Here is a 13,734-nt window from a genome sequence, read left to right on the forward strand (position 1 = left end):
GTGCCCAGTTGAGAGGTTTAGGAGGACGGATGGGATGAAGGGCTCGAGAGGCATCCCGGGATCCTGGGGCTGGACGTGCACAGCCAGGAGCGCTGCGTCTGAGTCTGGGGCCCCCTCCTGTGCATATTTAGTCTTGAACAATTATGGCCTTGGCTGCTTCCTTTGTCAAGCGGGGATCGGACTTTCCCTTCCAGCCTCATCCGGGGAAAGCAAGAGAAAGCAACACTTGCATCTACTGTGTTCCAGACACTGTTGCATTCTAAGGATTGAGAAAGAACACATGTAAAGAGTGTTTTTATTAAAATAATCACCTTGGGATGCCTGGGTGGCTCAGTCATTAACTGTCTGCGTTCGGCTCAGGTCATGATCCCAGGGTCCTGGGATCGAGCCCCGCATCGGGCTCCCTGCTCCACGGGAAGCCTGCTTCTCCCTCTCCCACTCCCCCCGCTTGTGTTCCTGCTCTCACTGTCTCTCTGTCAAATAAATAGATGAAATCTTTAAAAAAACAATCACCTTGTCACTCGCGCAGTGCAACCCTCGGGTGACTGTGACTCTCTGCTCTGCCCCGCGCCCCTGGCCGTGGCCCGTGGAATGGGGGTGATGGAGGCAAGCACTCTGGTCTGGCTTCAGCCTCGCAGGTACCCCTGGGGTGCTGCTCTGCCCCTTCGGGATTCACCGCATTTCCACGCTATTTAGGTCCAGATTACTAAAGCCTCTTGCCCCCATGGGAGGCTGGTGATGTCCTCAGAGGAGGGCCTCGCTGAGCCTCTTAGGGGAGGGGACGCAGGAACGAGGTGCTCCGAGGGGTTGACCAAACAGTCCCCAGAGCACCCTCCAGCCCCTGCCAGTCCCTTGGTGCAGGCCCCCCTGCACGCAGTGGGCTTGTAGCGGGGGTGGGGGAAGAGGGTTCACTCGGGACGGGGTGGCCCAAGAGTCAGCTGCCTGCTTGCTCACCCTCGCGGGCTGTCGTCGCATTTCCCGGAGAAGCTTCTGGGCACCGTCTGGAGATTGCCACCGAGATTCCAGGCCAGCTGTCCTGGCAACAGTGTGCGGGAGGAGTAAGTCTGCCACGGAGCCTGTTTGGGAGCCGGGCGACGCTAACGGGATTACCATCGGCCGCCCCCGAGGTCGGCCAGGACGTTGTGAAATGACATTTCAAGGGCCCCAACCGCAGAGGGTCAGAGAGTGTGTGGGTGGACTTGGCAGCAAGTGAGGACCCTGGGGAAGGTGATCCATTGCCCTGGCACTTGGTTGGTCTCCCTGCAGAACAGAAGCGCTGGCCAGCCCAGCCCTGGGCAGCTGTGGACTGGACAGAGGGTCCCTGGCAGGACGGCGGGGCTTGTGTGGGCCTGGACCCACCCCTGGGGCCGGAAAGTGATTCCCTGCCCTCTTGTCAGCCTCTCCCAGGCTTCTAAACCCCCTCAGTGGCTGCAGGGAAACAGCCGTGGCCTTGGGGTCCACTCTCCCCTTTTGGAGGCCCTGCCTGGTCCTTGAACTGATCTGAGCCTCACTATTCTCTGCTCCTCTTGCAAAGTTCTTGTGAGTTGAAACAATGCACGTGGAAATTCTTTGTAAACTGCAAAATGCTCGGGACACCTGGGTGGCTCTGTCAGTTGGGCATCTGCCTTCGGCTCAGGTCATGATCCCAGGGTCCTGGGATCGAGTCCCTGCATCGGGCTCCTGGCTCAGCGGGGAGACTACTTCTCCCTCTGCCGCTCCCCCTGCTTGTGCTCTCGCTCTCTCTGTGTCAAATAAAGACATAAAATCTTAAAAAAACAACTGCACAAAGTGCTTTTAAAATGGAAGGAATTGCTCCCAGGCACAGGATTGAAGGCCCTGAGGGCAAGAGTTGCTGTCTGCAGGCTTTGGGGTCCAACTCTGGCCCCCGGAGGCTAGAGCACTTGCCCTGCACTCTGAGAGGAGACCGCGTGGGAAACGAGCATCCCCCTTCTTGGTGGCCTGGGTCCCAGGGAAAAGGAGCTGGCAAAGGTCCCAGAGCAGACTGGTTTTGCTGTCAGGAGGGTTCACCTGTGGTCTTGGGACAGCCCTGAGGCTCCCCGGTGCGGGACGGGGCGGTGGAGGGGGAGGGTTGTTTTCCGCAGGATTTGTGTTTAGAACACGATAGTGTCTTTACCTTTTATCTAGCAAGAGTGAGTAATCTATTTGGGATATTTAACAAAAACCAGACATTACCTCACTGGTGTCTTATCCAAAGCTGCTCCAGTGATTTGGGGTCTTTTCCCGTGTTAAGCAGGATAGGGAGAATGCCACAGACTTGCTCCGAGTCAAGGGAATCACACACAACCACATTTGAGAAGCCCTCTCATAGTATTTGTATTCAAGCCTTGTCCCCTCCAGTAAACATGTTTCTTTTTTTTAAAGAGACTTTTAAAAAAATTTATTTATTTGACAGAGAGAGTCACAGCGAGAGAGGGAACACAAGCAGGGGGAGTGGAGGAGGGAGAAGCAGGCTTCCCGCGGAGCAGGGAGCCCGATGTGGGACTCGATCCCAGGACGCCGGGATCACGACCTGAGCCGAAGGCAGACGCTTAACGACTGAGCCACCAGGCGCCCCCCATGGCTACTTTCTAACAGAAGTGTCAGAAGAATAGCGGCTCAAGTGGCCGCGGGTGGCTCGTGTGTCCCTCCAGGTGTAGAAAGGCTGCTGGTTCTGGAAAAGAGCACCTGTTGGGTCGGAGGTGGAATCACCCCAGGTCGTCCTCACCCAGGACAGCTCTCGTCATCCCAGGCCAGGCAGTGGGACATCTGTGTCTGGCAGCAGAAAAATTAAAGCCCAGTGAAAAATCTCCATGTATCCACGGTCACTACGTAGTAGGTGATATGAAGAGTAAGTGTGAATTTTGATAGGTGTCATTGCGGTGTGGTAACTACGAAGCGTCCACCGGTCTACCAGTGTTACTGAGGCATGTGGGAGGGACATGACCTACAGTCTGCAGTTAGCAGTGGGTGCCCGGCCAGCCCAGTCGGAGGCGCGGGCGACTCCTGATCGCGGGGTCCTGAGTTCGAGCCCCACGTTGGGGGTAGAGATGACTTAAAAATAAAATCTTTAAAAAAATAATAGGTAGGGACGCCTGGGTGGCTCAGTCGGTTAAGCATCTGCCTTCGGCTCAGGTCATAATCCCAGGGTCCTGGGATCGAGTCCTGCATCGGGCTCCTTGCTCTGCAGGGGGTGTGCTGCTCCCCCTGCTTGTGTGCTCTCTCTCTCTCTTTCTCTGACAAATAAATAAATTTAAAAAAATAAAAAAATAGGTAAACTATGTTAGTAGAAACATAAGAAAGAAAAAAGAGGTAAAGCACATGAGACAAAACCTTTTAACATGTGAGTCTGGGTAATGTGTGATATGGTTTCATTTTACTGTTTTCTCCACTTGTGTGGTTGATCGAACATTTTCATAATTAGAAGAAAAATTAAAGACACTGTGAGCAGGGTTAAAAGACAAGGCACAGATGGGAGAAGATATTTAGAACACATGTAACTGACAAGGGATTTCTACCCGAAATGTATAAATAGCTCCCACAAATCAGTTAAAAAAGAAAACAAAAACAAAAACTCTACTAACCACACAGGAAAAAAAGGTATAGATTAAAAAAAGCAATTTCAGGGGCGCCTGGGTGGCTCAGTTGGTTAAGCATCTGACTCTTGATTCTGGTTCGGGTCCTGGTCTCACGGTCGTGAGATCAAGCCCCGCCTGGGGCTCCGTATTGAGCGTGGAGCCTGGTTAACATTCTCTCTCTCCCTCTGTGCCTCCCTCCACCTCTCTCTCTATATATATCTCTCTCAAAAAAAGTAAACAAATAAAAATTTAAAATAAATAGATAAGCCAATTTCATTCCCAGAAGGAGAAATTTGAATGGCCAATGTCCACCCTCCCAGGTGATCAGGAAAATGCAAAGTAGAGAATAAAACAGTTATGCCCATAATATTGGCAAGCATTTGAAAGTCTGGGAATATCAAGTATTGGGGGAGATGTAGAGTTTAAAACATATTCTCAGAAAGCAACTTGGCAATATCTGTTAGAAGCATGTATCTCCAACAACCCAGGAGTCTACTTCTGAGCGTACATCCCTCAAAAAGTCTTGGGCAGGGGCGCCTGGCTGGCTCAGTTGTAAGAGTGTGCAGCTCTTGGTCTTGGGGTTGTGAGTTTGAGCCCCACGTTGGGTGTGGAAATTACTAAAAATAAATAAAAAAGCCTTGCGCTGGTGCACACCATAGATTTGGATCACACAGTAGATGTCTATTACTGCATTGTTTATAATAGCTGAAACCCCCCAAAATGGAGAAATAATTAATGACATATTCATATAAGGACATACTACATAGAAGTTAAAATAAATACAATACATATTAATATATTATGTATGTATAATTATGGATGAATTTCCAAAACATAAGATGAATATTGAATGAAATCAAAGAAAATTGCAAAGGGGTATGTATGTTATTATACCATGTATTTAAACAATTTAAAATCCCTACATAATATGTTTGGATCTCTCTCTCTATATATGTCATAAGAGTACAAAAAATAATTAGAAGGGCCACAGAGCAATAGGACGATAGAGCTCATCTCCAGGGAAGGAGAGAAGGAAATGGGAATGACCTCAGTCTTATCTGTAATGTTTGTTCTTTCTTGATGGAAAAAGAATCGGAAACAAATATGTGGAAAGAGTGACATTTGAATCTGAGTAGTAGGTACCGGGTGTTAATTATCAGGCATACCTAGTTGCATTGTGCTTCACGGATATCGTGTTTTTTACAAATTGATAGTTCAAGACTTCAGGGGAGAAAGTCGCTGCAGATGGGAAGGAAAGAGCAGAACTAGAATCAGGAGTGGAGCCTGAAGATGGGACTGACGGGCTGCGATCCGATGATGAAACCTGAACGGATGCGCAAAGAAAGTTTCTTTCCTTCCTTCCTTCCTTCTTTTTCTTTCTTTTCTTTTTTCTTTCTTTCTTTCTTCTTCATTTCTTTCTTTCTTTCTTTCTTTTTCTTTCTTTCTTTCTTCTTCCTTCATTTCTTTCTTTCTTTCTCTTTTCTTTCTTTCTTTTTTTCTTTTCTTTCTCTCTCTCTTTCTTTCTTTTCTTTCTTTCTTTCTTTCTTTCTTTCTTTCTTTCTTTCTTTCTTTCTTTCTTTCTTTCTTTCTTTCTTTCTTTCTTTCTTTCTTTTCTTTCTTTCTTTCTTCTTTCTTTCTCAGAGAGAGACACAGCGAGAGAGGGAACACAAGCAGGGGGAGTGGGAGAGGGAGAAGCAGGCCTCCCGCGGAGCAGGGAGCCCGACGCGGGGCTCGATTATGACCTGAGCTGAAGACAGATGCTCAACTGACTGAGCCACCCAGGCGTCCCTAAAATAAATAAATCTTTTTTTTAAAGATTTTATTTTATTTATTTGAGAGAGAGAGAGAGAGAGAGAGAGCACAAGAGGGGTAGGGCCAGAGGGAGAAGCAGGCTCCCCGCCGAGCAGGGAGCCCAATGTGAGACTCAATCCTGGGACTCCGGGATCATGACCCAAGCAGAAGGCAGTCGCTCAACCAACTGAGCCACCCAGGTGCCCCTAAAATAAAGAAATCTTAAAAAAAATACATATAAAATGCAAGTAAATAGCTCTTATTATTTGATATGAATATTAACTACCAGTGGTAAAAATGAGATTTTGGAACACTAGGCAGGCACACTTTGATTTCTTGTCTGTTCATTTTGTAAGTAGGCTCAATGCCCAATGTGGGGCTTGAACTCACAGCCTCGAGATCGAGTCACGCCCTACTGACAGAGGCAAACTGGCGCCCGGAGGCAGGCAGACGTTGAGAGGAGAGTTCCAGCACATTCCCTCCCAGAAGCAGCACCGTGTACTTGTCTTATGTGTCCTGCCACGTTTTGCGAACTAGTAGAGGGCAGAGACCAGAGGAACATGGAGCGTGGTGTTCTCTGCATGAAGAGCAATGAAGAGCAGACATAAGCCCTGCAAGCAGAAACTGTGGACCAGAAGTTTCTACGGAGGCAGCGGCTGACCCATGGCGCCGAGACAATGCGTGGATGCTCAGGAGCCGGCCCCGGACTCAGGCCTCAGGCCTGGCTAAACGGCCGCCCTCCGATCTCACCTCCCGTGCCTCTCGCCCCCAAGGAGGAGGACGATGGCTGGGTTATCAGACGCTTGGCTCCAGACCTGTGTTGTGACAACAGGAGTCGCCTGACTGCTCAGGAATTCACTGTTGATCCTTTTGTCTTCCCTGATCTGCTTCCCACTTGCTTCTGCATCTCTACCCAAGAGGAGTCAAGCGGTCTGGGCTCTCCCATTGTCTCCTGCCACCGCCTTGGCTGGGACCGCTCCTCGGTGAGGAGGGGACCCCAGCGTAGGTCGCTGTCCCTTCCCGGTCACCTTATTCCTTCCTTGCCCATTCTGTCCGAGTGCCTTAGGCAGCAACCCCCGCCAGCAGCTCTGCTGGCCCCAAGGCTGGATGCCACGTGCTGTTCCATAAATGATTAGCTGTGATCATTGTAAAAGCGAGGAGCTCTGTAAGCAGAAACGCAGAGCAGAGAGGGGTCTGGACACACACACACACACACACACACACACACACACACACACACACAGGATGAGTTTTCTCAGCAATTCGTTATGTGGTTTTCTCCTGGTGGGAGCTTTTGCAATCACGCAGGGCGGAGGCCAGGCGGTGGCCGGCTCGGTCCCTGGATGCCTGCTTGAACAAGGGGCTGGCGGCAGAGGACTTTTCCTGCTTACGGAAGCAGCAAGGGAACTGTGGGTTCCTCCCCAGGAGCTGGCGTGAGTGTAGTGGGGGCGACGAGCGGCTCCGGCCTTGCCACACGTTGCCTCTCCCTCCAGCAGCCTGGTGAATGCGGGTCAGGGAGTACTATTTTGAGTGCTCGGAGATGGCCAGGAGGCTGCGGAGACACGAGCCTGCGCGTGGGGGGCCGAGGGGATAAAGCGCTGTCAAGTCTGTGCTAAACGCCGAGGCTGCTCCACTGACCCCTGCACTCGCTGCATCCCTGCGGGGCGCTCCGTGTCTGCGGAAAGCACGCCAAGAGGAAGCTGCGGAGACAAAGAGGTGACCATGGAGCCAACTTCTATTTCCAGCCTGGGAGTGACCCTGGCAGGCAACCTTGAGCAGGTCACGAGCCCTCCCAGGGAAATCATATCGGATTCCATCCTAGGTCCAGGAACTCCTGTGAAAATGGATAAGTTGAGATTTTAAAGGGCCCCGAGATCTCAGAAGAGATAAACGAACGATGTTTGGGGCCAGTGTTCTGGGCTACCCTTGAAGTCTGGCCCTCCACGCATGGGCCATGTTCCCTCCTGATTCAAAGTGTAGAACACACTTAAGACCAGTGATGGGGGTGCCTGGGGGGCTCAGTCGGTTAGGAGTCTGCCTTCGGCTCAGGTCATGATCCCGAGGTCCTGGGATCGAGTCCTGCGCCGGGCTCCCCACTCGGCGGGGAGTCTGCCTCTCCGTTTCCCTCTGTGCTCCTCCCCCACCCCATACTTGTGAGCTCTCTCTCGAATAAATAAAGAAGATCTTTAAAAAAAAAGATTAGTGACGAAAATAGCTAACATTGATTAAATATTGACTACGTGCTGGGCACTTTAGTTTAATACTCAGGCAACCTTATGAGGGACAGTGGAAGAAACGGAAGTCCAGAGAGTTTAAGTAACTTTCCTGCGGTCACAGAGTCAAGAAGCCATGGCCAGTATCTGAACTCCGGCTTCCCGAGCCCAGGGTCAGCCCTTATCCACGACATCAGAGCGTATTTACCAGGCAACCTGTCATTAGTGAGCACTTGCTGTATGCCCTGCTGAGCGGGGTGTGAGATTCAGAGCTGTATAAATAGGAGGCAGGCGAAGGCTGGGTTCCAAACTGGGGATACCAAGGGGCTCCCGGGCGGCTCCGTCGGTGAAGCATGCGATTCTTGGTGTCGGGGTCCTGAGCTCAAGCCCACTTTAGGCACAGGGCTTACTTAAAAAACCAGAGACAGAACAGAGAGAAGAAAAGAGGAGGGGAAAAAACGCACCCTTGAAATGACAGCAATTATTGGCAATTTGCAACTGATTACTTCGTTGTTAATTGCTGCTCTTCAATCAGTACTCTTTGGAAGACTAATAAATTGTTTAAAATGCAAAATAATGTAAATTTTCATCTTGGTGGGAGCTGGATGTGCAGTTAGAGGGAACCAGCTTGGGGGCACGATGTCTAAAACGCCCCTCCCTTTATTAGCTCGGGCTGCTTTCTGGCGTGAGGGGCTCCGCCCACGGGAGGTCTGATGCCTGGACTGGAGTCGGCTGCAGCCCGAGGACCCCTGGGTCAGCGTGACTGCAGATGCCAATGGACCTGGATGCTTGTGGAGAGAGCAGCATCTGGGAGGTGTGTGACTTCTAGGCTCTAAACAGCCTGACTCCTGACGGTGCAGGAGAGATGTCAGGGTTCGAAGCCGACGGCCAAGAAAGAATTCTTGAGATGTCTTCGATGCAAATAGGTGGTTTTATTAAAGCTCGGGGACAGGACCCGTGGGCAAAAAATGCTGCACCGGGGGCATGAGGAGTGGCCCATTCTATACTTTCAAGCTGGGAGGGGGTTAGGGAGAGCGTAAGTCTCTAAGGAATTTGGAAGCAAGGTTTCCAGAACCTTGTGGGGCTGTTGTCAGGAAAAGGTCATTTATTATTGTTTAGTAAAACCTGAGTCATGAGACCCTTCAGGTGTATGTCGGTGGGTCACATGCTTGGGGATGATTGCCAACATGTACCTTGTGGGGCAGAGATAAAGGAAGTCTCCAAATGAATTTTTCTGTGTTAAAGTAGAGACTTACAGGATCCTGGGGGTCAGACTAAGATTGCCCTTTGCCCTTAGCCAAGTATTAACATCGAGGCAGCTGAGCTCCCAGAGGAAGGTCACCCTGCCTGTTGCAAGGACTCGTCAGTGGGCTGTAGGCAGTAAGGCAATCTAAGTTTTTTTCTGCCTTTGTTTCCCACATCACTAACCCACTCGGAGTTTGGAAGCGAACCCACCCTGGGAGAGGTAACTTGGAAGCTGACACTTCGGAGGGGTCCCAGTGTGAGTGGGCAGGCCCTCACTCCCGTGGCTCCAGGGGCTCCTGCCGAGGGTGGGGTCCCTGCACAGGATGCAAGTACTTCTGAACATCAGTAGCTTCGGCTTAAGAAAATTCTGGCTCCAGTGGAGGGTGTGTGTGGGAGAGGGAATTGATCTTGTTTGTTCTTTTTGTTCTTCTTGGTTGAGTTTCCAGTGTGGGTCCTGCAGGTATTCCATCCTCCGTGTCTGAATCACTCAGGCTTGGTCCTCGCTGGGCCGGGGGTTGCCTGCGGAGTCCTGTCTCGTCCCCGCCCAGGGAAGCCGCACACGCTGCTGGAGGTGACCTGGGGCCTTCGAGGTTCCTGCAGAGCCCTGCCCTTTGGGGCGCTCACAGTCCACAGACAGCTCTTTAGAAAGGACTGGAAGGAGGGGGTGGAGAGACTCCCAGCCTTGAAATCTGGCCTGTGGTTGTTTTTCCTCTAAACCCGAATGGCTCCCCGCCCAGCACCTGGCCCTGGGCTCCCTTCCAGTCCCGCAGTGACCCCGGAGGAGCGGCTGCAGGGTGGGGCCGGCTGCGCACCTCCAGGCTCCGTCCCCTGCTTCGGAAGCTCTCTGGGCCTGGTGTGGAGCCAGCCCCGGCCTCGGGTGACCGCCTCCCCTGCTGGCTCCCGTCGTGCAGCCACGTGAGACGGCCACGGCCACGGCTGAGTCCACGTCTTTGGTTGCCCAGTTCCCTTCCCAAGGATTCCCACCTGGCTGTGCACACAGGGCGCCTCGGACCAATGCTGCTGACAGGGGGCGGGGTGGGATGGGGAGGCCGCTTTAAATCCAGCGTTATGGGGCGAGCGTCGGAATCCTTGTCCTGATCCCGAACTTCTCTGATGCCTGCTGAGGACCCCGGTGTGCGCAGCCACACCGCCCCCCCCCCCCCCCCGGCCCTGGCCTGTTGCCACCGGTCACGCCCACTGGAACAAAGATGCAGGGTGTGTGCGGGCGCCTCAGTGTGAGGCTTTGGCCTCAGCCAGCTTGCCCTGGGCTCTCTTGTGACCGCCCCCCATCCCCGGCCCCTGTTGACCATCTGGTCACCCCTCTTCTATCTGGTGGGGGCAGTCTCTTCGCTGCATTAAAGCCTGAGGCCCAGGGCCAGGGTTCAAACAGCACTAAGGGTTAGCTCGGGCCCCCCGCCCCCGGCTTCCCACCCAGGAGCCCCAGCGCGAGGGGACCAGACCACCCCTGGTCAGCTCCTGTATTTCCAGGCTGAGCGAAAACGTTTGACCACGACCTCATCCTGGAACTCCAGCGGCTTCATTCGTGACGGTGGTAGTGAACCGGATGTCTTCCTCGGAGTTGCTTTGTTCCTGACAAGCATAGATGCCAACATTTGCTGTGGGCGTCCCGTGAGCCCAGTGCTACGCCAAGTGCTTCCTGCATATTATCTCATTTAGCCCTCCCTATGACTCCAGAGGGAAGGTTCACTTATCACCCCAATTATACTGAGGAGCTGACTGAGAACAGAGAGGGTGAGTAACTTGTCTAAGATTGCACAGTGGTGTGCGGCGGAGCTAAAAGTCTGACTAAGGGACGGGTCCTAACAGCCACCCTGGGGCTGGGGCTCTTACCATCTTTCGTATGGATGACCTTCCTTTGTCCTAGATGAAAGCCTTTACATTTGACCAAATCTGGGTCTTGTGGTCATTGATCTAGCATAGGGGTCAGCAAACGTCAGTGTGTGGGCCAGATCTGGTCGTAGCCTCTTTTTGTAAGGCCTGGTTTTTCACAATTTTTTTAAAAAGATTTTTTACTTATTCACGCATGCACAAACACTAGAGCATGATCGGGGGGTTGGGAAGGGGAATGGGGGGAAACAGTCTCCCCACTGAGTGGGGAGGCCGATGCAGGGCTCCATCCCAGGACCCTGGGATCATGATCTGAGCCGAAGGCAGATGCTTAACCAACTGAGCCCCGTGGTTTTTTTACACCTTTAAAGGGTTGTTAACACACACACACTGAATGCTACACTTAAAATGGTTCAGATGGTAACAGAGTTTTTTCTGGCTGGACCTTTGAATGTTTTAAAAAAAATTGTAGTGAAAACATAACATGGAATTTACCATCTTAACCATTTTTAAGTGTACGGTTCAGTCATGCGGCATTTTTACGTTGTTAAAAAATGGGTCTCCAGGATTTTCTTGTCTTGTGAAACTGAAACTCGATACCCATTACACAATGATTCTCAACCTCTCCCCGGTCCCTGGCAACCACCCTTCTACCCTCTGTTTCTAGAAATCTACTTTAGAGATCCCACTCGTATGAGTGGAATGCACTGTGTTTGCCTTTTTATGGCGGGCGCATATCCCTGAGCACAATGTCCTTGTGTTTCTCCCTGGTTCCAACACACATAACACGTGACAGGACAGCCTTGTCTTCCTTTTAAGACCTGAGTAATATTCCACTGGGTGTAGATAGTACACTGTGCCTGTTGATCCACTGATGGACACGTGGGTTGTTTCTACCTCTGGGAATAATGCTGCTGTGGATATGGGTGCACAGATATCTCTTTGAGATCACGCTCCTGTTCTTTTGGATGGAAGTGGATCCATTTTGAACTTTTTGAAGAACCGCCATACTGTTTTCCACAGTGGCTGCACCCATTTTAGAATCCCACCTACAGTGCACCAGATTCCAACTTCTCCACATCCTCGAGTGGACTTCCCAGTTAAAAACTCAATGATTTCATCCAGTGCATGAAGACCGAGGTGCCAGTGGGGGTTCGGAAATCTTTGGCCACACCTTTGGGTCCGGGTAAACCTTGGACTGGTTGCCTGGCAGGCAGGCATATGGCCTGCTTCCTCACTTTCCTGGCTCTGAAGGAAGGATGAGAAATTTTGGCCTCGGGATGGAGAAAAACGAAAGAGGGGAATCTGACCAAGGTTTCCTGAGACGTTGGCAGAGAGCTCTGAGGCTTCTTCGAAGGAAGAACCGATGTGAATCCCAGGCAACACGAGCATCTTAGCAAGTCTCAGACCTCCCGGTCTTAAGCTCAGGGAAATACCTCTTGTGCCGTCACATCAGGCGCGTGAACGCATGGCCGACATCCAGTCTAACGTCTTGCTGTGTCTCAGCTCTCTACCCAGGTGGTGAACTCCCTGAGGCCGGGTCTGGAGCTCCTGTTTCCCTTCTCTGAGCACCTGGTGGCTCTTTGTATCTGCCCCCTGTCTGACTCACATGTTAGGAGAAGACTCTGAAAGGAAAGAGGCCTCTGGAAGAGTCTCCTAGGGAGTAAGGGCCTTCTCTCTGCCCCTAGAACGATCTTGGGGCCCCAGCTAACTGGGAGGACCACACCACCTCGGGTGGGGGTGGGGAGGGCCCAGGCCTGATCACCCAGGTGTTTCCTCCCCTGCCTTCAGAAGTCAAACACTTCAGCATGCCCTCATCTTCAGCATCCGACCCCGGTCAGTGCTCGGGGAAATAGCACAAGGCTTCATTCCTTCTGGGCGACTCAGAGAATTCTGTCAGCCAACCTGTCTTGCCGTCTTGCTGTGTCCCTGTGAGGGAGGCCTTGGACGCGCTCGGGAAGGCAGCCCCAGGGGGCAGGGAGGCCCAGAGCCCCACAGCTTGGACCTGACCCCCGAGGGGCCAGGGCGGGGCCGGAGCTGGGCGGGCGGTGGCTCTGCGTGAGAAGCCAGCTCTAGGACACTCTCACCATCAAGCTGCCTTTCAGCCAGTCCCCTGGGGCCGCCCACCCTTCATCGTGTTGATTGGAGATTGTGTCTCTGAATAGAGCTTAATGTCCTTGGAAATTATCTGTTCTTTTTCTCTTTAAAAAAAATGTCTCCCGCCTTCTCCATTTGGTTTAGGTTGTCACTGTGTCCCTAACTGTTGAAGTCTGATAATTGCCCCCCATTCCCCCGCCCCGAGGATGGGAATGGTCATCACCATCACCAATGGTCTGCTCTGAGGCCAAACTGGGGCTGGGTGGGAGGGAGGGAGGGGAGTCTCTGGGGGACGAGCCCTGGGAGACGTTTTCTCTCTGGTCCCCCTGTTGGAGGGGAGCCTGGGGGGAGGCGGGGAAGGGGGGGTGGGCCAGGGCATGCAGAGCAGAGCAGAAGAGGTGGCGAGGCTGAAGGGGCAGGGGAGCTGGGAATCCATCTGGGGGGGGGTGGGATGGCTGGGGAGGGGGCAGGAGAAGGGGAACTGGGGACCGGAAGCCAGGTGGGGAAGGGGCCTCACAGCCCAGGGCTCACTGCTTGCTGGACAGCCACGCGCTTCAGCCTGTTCCCTGACACAGGACCAGGACAGGATCCGGAGACATGCCCAGCGCAACGCCAATACACCGCTTTGTCTTCGTACAGCCTAGAGGAGCTGGAGGGGCCAGGTGAAGGGCTTCTCTTGTGTGAGAGAGTCAACATGCTGGTGAGTTCCACGCCCTCCAAGAGCCCCAGGCCTGTAGGAAGGGAAGGGACCAGCACCCTGGTCCACCCCATCTCCGGCCAAACAGCAGAACACCCAGCCCTGTTACGCAAGAGTGGATAAATATTTATACACCTCTACGAGGAAGTGTTTCACGGGTTATACCATTTAATCTCAATAACCCCAAGGTCTAGGTGCCCTGGTAAACAAACGAGAAACGAAGAAAACAAACAGAGGGACGTGGAGGTGGCCAGGGGTCACAGGACCA

The sequence above is a fragment of the Zalophus californianus genome, chromosome 10 (genome assembly GCF_009762305.2).
Source record: "Zalophus californianus isolate mZalCal1 chromosome 10, mZalCal1.pri.v2, whole genome shotgun sequence".
NCBI classification, from domain to species: domain Eukaryota; kingdom Metazoa; phylum Chordata; class Mammalia; order Carnivora; family Otariidae; genus Zalophus; species Zalophus californianus.